Below are 9,697 nucleotides of genomic sequence, written 5' to 3' on the forward strand. Positions count from 1 at the left end.
CTGCGCGAAACGCCGCTATCTCGTTAGGGGTGCTACGGCAGACACCCTCTCGAGCACCCCGAAGACTTCTTGAGCCCTCGGCTGTGATGGGTTCCAGGCTGACAAAAGAACTGTCGTGTGTGCATTCGCGGACGAGAGAAAGTCTGAGGCAAGTTCGAGTGAACAAGGATGGACTCCGCGGGTCCGTCGTTTCCGTAGTGTAGCGGTTATCACGTCTGCTTCACACGCAGAAGGTCCCCGGTTCGATCCCGGGCGGGAACAGTACTTTCCTGCCTATGTCGTATTGTCCTCCAATGAGCCACGTCGTGTGTGGATCTGCTGCATGTCCCTTCGTTTTGCAAGTACCACATTTATTGAATTTTTTAGTTACGATGGCAACATCACTACAAGTTGTCTGTGAAGTAAGGTGCACACAAGCAGTTTCCGTGGTGTAGCGGTTATCACGTCTGCCTAACACGCAGAAGGTCCCCGGTTAGATCCCGGGACGAAACACTTTTTCATCACTTTAAGCAAGACGTACTAACATGCATCTGCTACCATCTGTACCCGAAACCCTCGTAATCGCCTTCACGCGTCGGACCCGAGTGTCAATTGCTCACATCGAATAAGAAATTCATTTGATATTGACGGCGAGCTTTTTGCGCTGACTCAGCCACTGACGTGCGATCAGTTTGCACAAAACGCTAGGGCTCGTCCGGGATTTGAACCCGGGACCTCCTGCACCCTAAGCAGGAATCATACCCCTAGACCAACGAGCCCTGTGACCCGGCGAATGCCAATTATTCCAGTCCCTCGATGTCGTCCAGGGTGCCCTAGAAGTCTCGTGTACGCTGGCGGGATGGGGGCGGCGCGAATTCCCGCGGTCGGCGGCCTTCCTGGGCTATTGGTACCTTCATGTAGAGCTGCCGCTGGGCTCGCAATGCCTGCTGCTGAGAAAGTGATTGCTTTTGCTGATATGACTTGCAATAACGACTGCGCGAAACGCCGCTATCTCGTTAGGGGTGCTACGGCAGACACCCTCTCGAGCACCCCGAAGACTTCTTGAGCCCTCGGCTGTGATGGGTTCCAGGCTGACAAAAGAACGGTCGTGTGTGCATTCGCGGAAGAGAGAAAGTCTGAGGCAAGTTCGAGTGAACAAGGATGGACTCCGCGGGTCCGTCGTTTCCGTAGTGTAGCGGTTATCACGTCTGCTTCACACGCAGAAGGTCCCCGGTTCGATCCCGGGCGGGAACAGTACTTTCCTGCCTATGTCGTATTGTCCTCCAATGAGCCACGTCGTGTGTGGATCTGCTGCATGTCCCTTCGTTTTGCAAGTACCACATTTATTGAATTTTTTAGTTACGATGGCAACATCACTACAAGTTGTCTGTGAAGTAAGGTGCACACAAGCAGTTTCCGTGGTGTAGCGGTTATCACGTCTGCCTAACACGCAGAAGGTCCCCGGTTCGATCCCGGGCGGAAACACTTTTTCATTACTTTAAGCAAGACGTACTAACATGCATCTGCTACCATCTGTACCCGAAACCCTCGTAATCGCCTTCAGGCGTCGGACCCGAGTGTCAATTGCTCACATCGAATAAGAAATTCATTTGATATTGACGGCGAGCTTTTTGCGCTGACTCAGCCACTGACGTGCGATCAGTGTGCACAAAACGCTAGGACTCGTCCGGGATTTGAACCCGGGACCTCCTGCACCCTAAGCAGGAATCATACCCCTAGGCCAACGAGGCCTGTGACACAGCGAATGCCAATTATTCCAGTCCCTCGATGTCGTCCAGGGTGCCCTAGAAGTCTCGTGTACGCTGGCGGGATGGGGGCGGCGCGAATTCCCGCGGTCGGCGGCCTTCCTGGGCTATTGGTACCTTCATGTAGAGCTGCCGCTGGGCTCGCAATGCCTGCTGCTGAGAAAGTGATTGCTTTTGCTGATATGACTTGCAATAACGACTGCGCGAAACGCCGCTATCTCGTTAGGGGTGCTACGGCAGACACCCTCTCGAGCACCCCGAAGACTTCTTGAGCCCTCGGCTGTGATGGGTTCCAGGCTGACAAAAGAACGGTCGTGTGTGCATTCGCGGAAGAGAGAAAGTCTGAGGCAAGTTCGAGTGAACAAGGATGGCCTCCTCGGGTCCGTCGTTTCCGTAGTGTAGCGGTTATCACGTCTGCTTCACACGCAGAAGGTCCCCGGTTCGATCCCGGGCGGGAACAGTACTTTCCTGCCTATGTCGTATTGTCCTCCAATGAGCCACGTCGTGTGTGGATCTGCTGCATGTCTCTTCGTTATGCAAGTACCACATTTATTGAATTTTTTAGTTACGATGGCAACATCACTACAAGTTGTCTGTGAAGTAAGGTGCACACAAGCAGTTTCCGTGGTGTAGCGGTTATCACGTCTGCCTAACACGCAGAAGGTCCCCGGTTAGATCCCGGGCGGAAACACTTTTTCATTACTTTAAGCAAGACGTACTAACATGCATCTGCTACCATCTGTACCCGAAACCCTCGTTATCGCCTTCAGGCGTCGGACCCGAGTGTCAATTGCTCACATCGAATAAGAAATTCATTTGATATTGACGGCGAGCTTTTTGCGCTGACTCAGCCACTGACGTGCGATCAGTGTGCACAAAACGCTAGGACTCGTCCGGGATTTGAACCCGGGACCTCCTGCACCCTAAGCAGGAATCATACCCCTAGGCCAACGAGGCCTGTGACACAGCGAATGCCAATTATTCCAGTCCCTCGATGTCGTCCAGGGTGCCCTAGAAGTCTCGTGTACGCTGGCGGGATGGGGGCGGCGCGAATTCCCGCGGTCGGCGGCCTTCCTGGGCTATTGGTACCTTCATGTAGAGCTGCCGCTGGGCTCGCAATGCCTGCTGCTGAGAAAGTGATTGCTTTTGCTGATATGACTTGCAATAACGACTGCGCGAAACGCCGCTATCTCGTTAGGGGTGCTACGGCAGACACCCTCTCGAGCACCCCGAAGACTTCTTGAGCCCTCGGCTGTGATGGGTTCCAGGCTGACAAAAGAACGGTCGTGTGTGCATTCGCGGAAGAGAGAAAGTCTGAGGCAAGTTCGAGTGAACAAGGATGGCCTCCTCGGGTCCGTCGTTTCCGTAGTGTAGCGGTTATCACGTCTGCTTCACACGCAGAAGGTCCCCGGTTCGATCCCGGGCGGGAACAGTACTTTCCTGCCTATGTCGTATTGTCCTCCAATGAGCCACGTCGTGTGTGGATCTGCTGCATGTCTCTTCGTTATGCAAGTACCACATTTATTGAATTTTTTAGTTACGATGGCAACATCACTACAAGTTGTCTGTGAAGTAAGGTGCACACAAGCAGTTTCCGTGGTGTAGCGGTTATCACGTCTGCCTAACACGCAGAAGGTCCCCGGTTAGATCCCGGGCGGAAACACTTTTTCATCACTTTAAGCAAGACGTACTAACATGCATCTGCTACCATCTGTACCCGAAACCCTCGTAATCGCCTTCACGCGTCGGACCCGAGTGTCAATTGCTCACATCGAATAAGAAATTCATTTGATATTGACGGCGAGCTTTTTGCGCTGACTCAGCCACTGACGTGCGATCAGTGTGCACAAAACGCTAGGACTCGTCCGGAATTTGAACCCGGGACTTCCTGCACCCTAAGCAGGAATCATACCCCTAGACCAACGAGCCCTGTGACACAGCAAATGCCAATTATTCCAGTCCCTCGATGTCGTCCAGGGTGCCCTAGAAGTCTCGTGTACGCTGGCGGGATGGGGGCGGCGCGAATTCCCGCGGTCGGCGGCCTTCCTGGGCTATTGGTACCTTCATGTAGAGCTGCCGCTGGGCTCGCAATGCCTGCTGCTGAGAAAGTGATTGCTTTTGCTGATATGACTTGCAATAACGACTGCGCGAAACGCCGCTATCTCGTTAGGGGTGCTACGGCAGACACCCTCTCGAGCACCCCGAAGACTTCTTGAGCCCTCGGCTGTGATGGGTTCCAGGCTGACAAAAGAACTGTCGTGTGTGCATTCGCGGACGAGAGAAAGTCTGAGGCAAGTTCGAGTGAACAAGGATGGACTCCGCGGGTCCGTCGTTTCCGTAGTGTAGCGGTTATCACGTCTGCTTCACACGCAGAAGGTCCCCGGTTCGATCCCGGGCGGGAACAGTACTTTCCTGCCTATGTCGTATTGTCCTCCAATGAGCCACGTCGTGTGTGGATCTGCTGCATGTCCCTTCGTTTTGCAAGTACCACATTTATTGAATTTTTTAGTTACGATGGCAACATCACTACAAGTTGTCTGTGAAGTAAGGTGCACACAAGCAGTTTCCGTGGTGTAGCGGTTATCACGTCTGCCTAACACGCAGAAGGTCCCCGGTTAGATCCCGGGACGAAACACTTTTTCATCACTTTAAGCAAGACGTACTAACATGCATCTGCTACCATCTGTACCCGAAACCCTCGTAATCGCCTTCACGCGTCGGACCCGAGTGTCAATTGCTCACATCGAATAAGAAATTCATTTGATATTGACGGCGAGCTTTTTGCGCTGACTCAGCCACTGACGTGCGATCAGTTTGCACAAAACGCTAGGGCTCGTCCGGGATTTGAACCCGGGACCTCCTGCACCCTAAGCAGGAATCATACCCCTAGACCAACGAGCCCTGTGACCCGGCGAATGCCAATTATTCCAGTCCCTCGATGTCGTCCAGGGTGCCCTAGAAGTCTCGTGTACGCTGGCGGGATGGGGGCGGCGCGAATTCCCGCGGTCGGCGGCCTTCCTGGGCTATTGGTACCTTCATGTAGAGCTGCCGCTGGGCTCGCAATGCCTGCTGCTGAGAAAGTGATTGCTTTTGCTGATATGACTTGCAATAACGACTGCGCGAAACGCCGCTATCTCGTTAGGGGTGCTACGGCAGACACCCTCTCGAGCACCCCGAAGACTTCTTGAGCCCTCGGCTGTGATGGGTTCCAGGCTGACAAAAGAACTGTCGTTTGTGCATTCGCGGACGAGAGAAAGTCTGAGGCAAGTTCGAGTGAACAAGGATGGACTCCTCGGGTCCGTCGTTTCCGTAGTGTAGCGGTTATCACGTCTGCTTCACACGCAGAAGGTCCCCGGTTCGATCCCGGGCGGGAACAGTACTTTCCTGCCTATGTCGTATTGTCCTCCAATGAGCCACGTCGTGTGTGGATCTGCTGCATGTCTCTTCGTTATGCAAGTACCACATTTATTGAATTTTTCATTTACGATGGCAACATCACTACAAGTTGTCTGTGAAGTAAGGTGCACACAAGCAGTTTCCGTGGTGTAGCGGTTATCACGTCTGCCTAACACGCAGAAGGTCCCCGGTTCGATCCCGGGCGGAAACACTTTTTCATTACTTTAAGCAAGACGTACTAACATGCATCTGCTACCATCTGTACCCGAAACCCTCGTAATCGCCTTCAGGCGTCGGACCCGAGTGTCAATTGCTCACATCGAATAAGAAATTCATTTGATATTGACGGCGAGCTTTTTGCGCTGACTCAGCCACTGACGTGCGATCAGTGTGCACAAAACGCTAGGACTCGTCCGGGATTTGAACCCGGGACCTCCTGCACCCTAAGCAGGAATCATACCCCTAGGCCAACGAGGCCTGTGACACAGCGAATGCCAATTATTCCAGTCCCTCGATGTCGTCCAGGGTGCCCTAGAAGTCTCGTGTACGCTGGCGGGATGGGGGCGGCGCGAATTCCCGCGGTCGGCGGCCTTCCTGGGCTATTGGTACCTTCATGTAGAGCTGCCGCTGGGCTCGCAATGCCTGCTGCTGAGAAAGTGATTGCTTTTGCTGATATGACTTGCAATAACGACTGCGCGAAACGCCGCTATCTCGTTAGGGGTGCTACGGCAGACACCCTCTCGAGCACCCCGAAGACTTCTTGAGCCCTCGGCTGTGATGGGTTCCAGGCTGACAAAAGAACGGTCGTGTGTGCATTCGCGGAAGAGAGAAAGTCTGAGGCAAGTTCGAGTGAACAAGGATGGCCTCCTCGGGTCCGTCGTTTCCGTAGTGTAGCGGTTATCACGTCTGCTTCACACGCAGAAGGTCCCCGGTTCGATCCCGGGCGGGAACAGTACTTTCCTGCCTATGTCGTATTGTCCTCCAATGAGCCACGTCGTGTGTGGATCTGCTGCATGTCTCTTCGTTATGCAAGTACCACATTTATTGAATTTTTTAGTTACGATGGCAACATCACTACAAGTTGTCTGTGAAGTAAGGTGCACACAAGCAGTTTCCGTGGTGTAGCGGTTATCACGTCTGCCTAACACGCAGAAGGTCCCCGGTTAGATCCCGGGCGGAAACACTTTTTCATTACTTTAAGCAAGACGTACTAACATGCATCTGCTACCATCTGTACCCGAAACCCTCGTAATCGCCTTCAGGCGTCGGACCCGAGTGTCAATTGCTCACATCGAATAAGAAATTCATTTGATATTGACGGCGAGCTTTTTGCGCTGACTCAGCCGCTGACGTGCGATCAGTGTGCACAAAACACTAGGACTCGTCCGGGATTTGAACCCGGGACCTCCTGCACCCTAAGCAGGAATCATACCCCTAGACCAACGAGGCCTGTGACACAGCGAATGCCAATTATTCCAGTCCCTCGATGTCGTCCAGGGTGCCCTAGAAGTCTCGTGTACGCTGGCGGGATGGGGGCGGCGCGAATTCCCGCGGTCGGCGGCCTTCCTGGGCTATTGGTACCTTCATGTAGAGCTGCCGCTGGGCTCGCAATGCCTGCTGCTGAGAAAGTGATTGCTTTTGCTGATATGACTTGCAATAACGACTGCGCGAAACGCCGCTATCTCGTTAGGGGTGCTACGGCAGACACCCTCTCGAGCACCCCGAAGACTTCTTGAGCCCTCGGCTGTGATGGGTTCCAGGCTGACAAAAGAACTGTCGTGTGTGCATTCGCGGACGAGAGAAAGTCTGAGGCAAGTTCGAGTGAACAAGGATGGACTCCTCGGGTCCGTCGATTCCGTAGTGTAGCGGTTATCACGTCTGCTTCACACGCAGTAGGTCCCCGGTTCGATCCCGGGCGGGAACAGTACTTTCCTGCCTATGTCGTATTGTGCTCCAATGAGCCACGTCGTGTGTGGATCTGCTGCATGTCCCTTCGTTTTGCAAGTACCACATTTATTGAATTTTATAGTTACGATGGCAACATCACTACAAGTTGTCTGTGAAGTAAGGTGTACACAAGCAGTTTCCGTGGTGTAGCGGTTATCACGTCTGCCTAACACGCATAAGGTCCCCGGTTCGATCCCGGGCGGAAACACTTTTTCATCACTTTAAGCAAGACGTACTAACATGCATCTGCTACCATCTGTACCCGAAACCCTCGTAATCGCCTTCACGCGTCGGACCCGAGTGTCAATTGCTCACATCGAATAAGAAATTCATTTGATATTGACGGCGAGCTTTTTGCGCTGACTCAGCCACTGACGTGCGATCAGTGTGCACAAAACGCTAGGACTCGTCCGGAATTTGAACCCGGGACTTCCTGCACCCTAAGCAGGAATCATACCCCTAGACCAACGAGCCCTGTGACACAGCAAATGCCAATTATTCCAGTCCCTCGATGTCGTCCAGGGTGCCCTAGAAGTCTCGTGTACGCTGGCGGGATGGGGGCGGCGCGAATTCCCGCGGTCGGCGGCCTTCCTGGGCTATTGGTACCTTCATGTAGAGCTGCCGCTGGGCTCGCAATGCCTGCTGCTGAGAAAGTGATTGCTTTTGCTGATATGACTTGCAATAACGACTGCGCGAAACGCCGCTATCTCGTTAGGGGTGCTACGGCAGACACCCTCTCGAGCACCCCGAAGACTTCTTGAGCCCTCGGCTGTGATGGGTTCCAGGCTGACAAAAGAACGGTCGTGTGTGCATTCGCGGAAGAGAGAAAGTCTGAGGCAAGTTCGAGTGAACAAGGATGGCCTCCTCGGGTCCGTCGTTTCCGTAGTGTAGCGGTTATCACGTCTGCTTCACACGCAGAAGGTCCCCGGTTCGATCCCGGGCGGGAACAGTACTTTCCTGCCTATGTCGTATTGTCCTCCAATGAGCCACGTCGTGTGTGGATCTGCTGCATGTCTCTTCGTTATGCAAGTACCACATTTATTGAATTTTTTAGTTACGATGGCAACATCACTACAAGTTGTCTGTGAAGTAAGGTGCACACAAGCAGTTTCCGTGGTGTAGCGGTTATCACGTCTGCCTAACACGCAGAAGGTCCCCGGTTAGATCCCGGGCGGAAACACTTTTTCATCACTTTAAGCAAGACGTACTAACATGCATCTGCTACCATCTGTACCCGAAACCCTCGTAATCGCCTTCACGCGTCGGACCCGAGTGTCAATTGCTCACATCGAATAAGAAATTCATTTGATATTGACGGCGAGCTTTTTGCGCTGACTCAGCCACTGACGTGCGATCAGTGTGCACAAAACGCTAGGACTCGTCCGGAATTTGAACCCGGGACTTCCTGCACCCTAAGCAGGAATCATACCCCTAGACCAACGAGCCCTGTGACACAGCAAATGCCAATTATTCCAGTCCCTCGATGTCGTCCAGGGTGCCCTAGAAGTCTCGTGTACGCTGGCGGGATGGGGGCGGCGCGAATTCCCGCGGTCGGCGGCCTTCCTGGGCTATTGGTACCTTCATGTAGAGCTGCCGCTGGGCTCGCAATGCCTGCTGCTGAGAAAGTGATTGCTTTTGCTGATATGACTTGCAATAACGACTGCGCGAAACGCCGCTATCTCGTTAGGGGTGCTACGGCAGACACCCTCTCGAGCACCCCGAAGACTTCTTGAGCCCTCGGCTGTGATGGGTTCCAGGCTGACAAAAGAACTGTCGTGTGTGCATTCGCGGACGAGAGAAAGTCTGAGGCAAGTTCGAGTGAACAAGGATGGACTCCGCGGGTCCGTCGTTTCCGTAGTGTAGCGGTTATCACGTCTGCTTCACACGCAGAAGGTCCCCGGTTCGATCCCGGGCGGGAACAGTACTTTCCTGCCTATGTCGTATTGTCCTCCAATGAGCCACGTCGTGTGTGGATCTGCTGCATGTCCCTTCGTTTTGCAAGTACCACATTTATTGAATTTTTTAGTTACGATGGCAACATCACTACAAGTTGTCTGTGAAGTAAGGTGCACACAAGCAGTTTCCGTGGTGTAGCGGTTATCACGTCTGCCTAACACGCAGAAGGTCCCCGGTTAGATCCCGGGACGAAACACTTTTTCATCACTTTAAGCAAGACGTACTAACATGCATCTGCTACCATCTGTACCCGAAACCCTCGTAATCGCCTTCACGCGTCGGACCCGAGTGTCAATTGCTCACATCGAATAAGAAATTCATTTGATATTGACGGCGAGCTTTTTGCGCTGACTCAGCCACTGACGTGCGATCAGTTTGCACAAAACGCTAGGGCTCGTCCGGGATTTGAACCCGGGACCTCCTGCACCCTAAGCAGGAATCATACCCCTAGACCAACGAGCCCTGTGACCCGGCGAATGCCAATTATTCCAGTCCCTCGATGTCGTCCAGGGTGCCCTAGAAGTCTCGTGTACGCTGGCGGGATGGGGGCGGCGCGAATTCCCGCGGTCGGCGGCCTTCCTGGGCTATTGGTACCTTCATGTAGAGCTGCCGCTGGGCTCGCAATGCCTGCTGCTGAGAAAGTGATTGCTTTT

At 53.4% G+C, this 9,697-nt stretch overlaps 27 non-coding genes across 27 annotated transcripts; 20 read left to right on the top strand and 7 right to left on the bottom strand.

Moving 5' to 3' along the window:
* Nucleotides 1–188: 188 nt before the first annotated feature.
* Trnav-cac (transfer RNA valine (anticodon CAC)) lies at nt 189–261 on the top strand. Its single transcript has one exon. It is a non-coding gene; the product is annotated as a tRNA-Val (tRNA).
* Nucleotides 262–419: 158 nt separating this feature from the next.
* Nucleotides 420–492, top strand: Trnav-aac (transfer RNA valine (anticodon AAC)). The gene has a single exon. It is a non-coding gene; the product is annotated as a tRNA-Val (tRNA).
* Nucleotides 493–686: 194 nt separating this feature from the next.
* On the bottom strand, nt 687–758 carry Trnap-agg (transfer RNA proline (anticodon AGG)). Its single transcript has one exon. It is a non-coding gene; the product is annotated as a tRNA-Pro (tRNA).
* Nucleotides 759–1,160: 402 nt separating this feature from the next.
* Nucleotides 1,161–1,233, top strand: Trnav-cac (transfer RNA valine (anticodon CAC)). The gene has a single exon. It is a non-coding gene; the product is annotated as a tRNA-Val (tRNA).
* Nucleotides 1,234–1,391: 158 nt separating this feature from the next.
* On the top strand, nt 1,392–1,464 carry Trnav-aac (transfer RNA valine (anticodon AAC)). The gene has a single exon. It is a non-coding gene; the product is annotated as a tRNA-Val (tRNA).
* Nucleotides 1,465–1,653: 189 nt separating this feature from the next.
* Nucleotides 1,654–1,730, bottom strand: Trnap-agg (transfer RNA proline (anticodon AGG)). Its single transcript has one exon. It is a non-coding gene; the product is annotated as a tRNA-Pro (tRNA).
* A 402-nt stretch (nt 1,731–2,132) lies between these two features.
* Nucleotides 2,133–2,205, top strand: Trnav-cac (transfer RNA valine (anticodon CAC)). Its single transcript has one exon. It is a non-coding gene; the product is annotated as a tRNA-Val (tRNA).
* A 158-nt stretch (nt 2,206–2,363) lies between these two features.
* On the top strand, nt 2,364–2,436 carry Trnav-aac (transfer RNA valine (anticodon AAC)). The gene has a single exon. It is a non-coding gene; the product is annotated as a tRNA-Val (tRNA).
* Nucleotides 2,437–2,625: 189 nt separating this feature from the next.
* Nucleotides 2,626–2,702, bottom strand: Trnap-agg (transfer RNA proline (anticodon AGG)). Its single transcript has one exon. It is a non-coding gene; the product is annotated as a tRNA-Pro (tRNA).
* A 402-nt stretch (nt 2,703–3,104) lies between these two features.
* Nucleotides 3,105–3,177, top strand: Trnav-cac (transfer RNA valine (anticodon CAC)). The gene has a single exon. It is a non-coding gene; the product is annotated as a tRNA-Val (tRNA).
* Nucleotides 3,178–3,335: 158 nt separating this feature from the next.
* On the top strand, nt 3,336–3,408 carry Trnav-aac (transfer RNA valine (anticodon AAC)). Its single transcript has one exon. It is a non-coding gene; the product is annotated as a tRNA-Val (tRNA).
* Nucleotides 3,409–4,076: 668 nt separating this feature from the next.
* On the top strand, nt 4,077–4,149 carry Trnav-cac (transfer RNA valine (anticodon CAC)). The gene has a single exon. It is a non-coding gene; the product is annotated as a tRNA-Val (tRNA).
* Nucleotides 4,150–4,307: 158 nt separating this feature from the next.
* On the top strand, nt 4,308–4,380 carry Trnav-aac (transfer RNA valine (anticodon AAC)). The gene has a single exon. It is a non-coding gene; the product is annotated as a tRNA-Val (tRNA).
* Nucleotides 4,381–4,574: 194 nt separating this feature from the next.
* Trnap-agg (transfer RNA proline (anticodon AGG)) lies at nt 4,575–4,646 on the bottom strand. The gene has a single exon. It is a non-coding gene; the product is annotated as a tRNA-Pro (tRNA).
* Nucleotides 4,647–5,048: 402 nt separating this feature from the next.
* Nucleotides 5,049–5,121, top strand: Trnav-cac (transfer RNA valine (anticodon CAC)). Its single transcript has one exon. It is a non-coding gene; the product is annotated as a tRNA-Val (tRNA).
* A 158-nt stretch (nt 5,122–5,279) lies between these two features.
* On the top strand, nt 5,280–5,352 carry Trnav-aac (transfer RNA valine (anticodon AAC)). The gene has a single exon. It is a non-coding gene; the product is annotated as a tRNA-Val (tRNA).
* Nucleotides 5,353–5,541: 189 nt separating this feature from the next.
* Trnap-agg (transfer RNA proline (anticodon AGG)) lies at nt 5,542–5,618 on the bottom strand. The gene has a single exon. It is a non-coding gene; the product is annotated as a tRNA-Pro (tRNA).
* Nucleotides 5,619–6,020: 402 nt separating this feature from the next.
* Nucleotides 6,021–6,093, top strand: Trnav-cac (transfer RNA valine (anticodon CAC)). Its single transcript has one exon. It is a non-coding gene; the product is annotated as a tRNA-Val (tRNA).
* A 158-nt stretch (nt 6,094–6,251) lies between these two features.
* Nucleotides 6,252–6,324, top strand: Trnav-aac (transfer RNA valine (anticodon AAC)). The gene has a single exon. It is a non-coding gene; the product is annotated as a tRNA-Val (tRNA).
* Nucleotides 6,325–6,518: 194 nt separating this feature from the next.
* On the bottom strand, nt 6,519–6,591 carry Trnap-agg (transfer RNA proline (anticodon AGG)). Its single transcript has one exon. It is a non-coding gene; the product is annotated as a tRNA-Pro (tRNA).
* Nucleotides 6,592–6,992: 401 nt separating this feature from the next.
* Nucleotides 6,993–7,065, top strand: Trnav-cac (transfer RNA valine (anticodon CAC)). Its single transcript has one exon. It is a non-coding gene; the product is annotated as a tRNA-Val (tRNA).
* Nucleotides 7,066–7,223: 158 nt separating this feature from the next.
* Nucleotides 7,224–7,296, top strand: Trnav-aac (transfer RNA valine (anticodon AAC)). Its single transcript has one exon. It is a non-coding gene; the product is annotated as a tRNA-Val (tRNA).
* A 668-nt stretch (nt 7,297–7,964) lies between these two features.
* On the top strand, nt 7,965–8,037 carry Trnav-cac (transfer RNA valine (anticodon CAC)). Its single transcript has one exon. It is a non-coding gene; the product is annotated as a tRNA-Val (tRNA).
* Nucleotides 8,038–8,195: 158 nt separating this feature from the next.
* On the top strand, nt 8,196–8,268 carry Trnav-aac (transfer RNA valine (anticodon AAC)). The gene has a single exon. It is a non-coding gene; the product is annotated as a tRNA-Val (tRNA).
* Nucleotides 8,269–8,936: 668 nt separating this feature from the next.
* Nucleotides 8,937–9,009, top strand: Trnav-cac (transfer RNA valine (anticodon CAC)). The gene has a single exon. It is a non-coding gene; the product is annotated as a tRNA-Val (tRNA).
* Nucleotides 9,010–9,167: 158 nt separating this feature from the next.
* On the top strand, nt 9,168–9,240 carry Trnav-aac (transfer RNA valine (anticodon AAC)). Its single transcript has one exon. It is a non-coding gene; the product is annotated as a tRNA-Val (tRNA).
* Nucleotides 9,241–9,434: 194 nt separating this feature from the next.
* Trnap-agg (transfer RNA proline (anticodon AGG)) lies at nt 9,435–9,506 on the bottom strand. The gene has a single exon. It is a non-coding gene; the product is annotated as a tRNA-Pro (tRNA).
* Between the last annotated feature and the right edge of the window lie 191 nt (nt 9,507–9,697).

The sequence above is a fragment of the Schistocerca serialis genome, chromosome 2 (assembly GCF_023864345.2).
Source record: "Schistocerca serialis cubense isolate TAMUIC-IGC-003099 chromosome 2, iqSchSeri2.2, whole genome shotgun sequence".
Lineage (NCBI taxonomy): Eukaryota > Metazoa > Arthropoda > Insecta > Orthoptera > Acrididae > Schistocerca > Schistocerca serialis.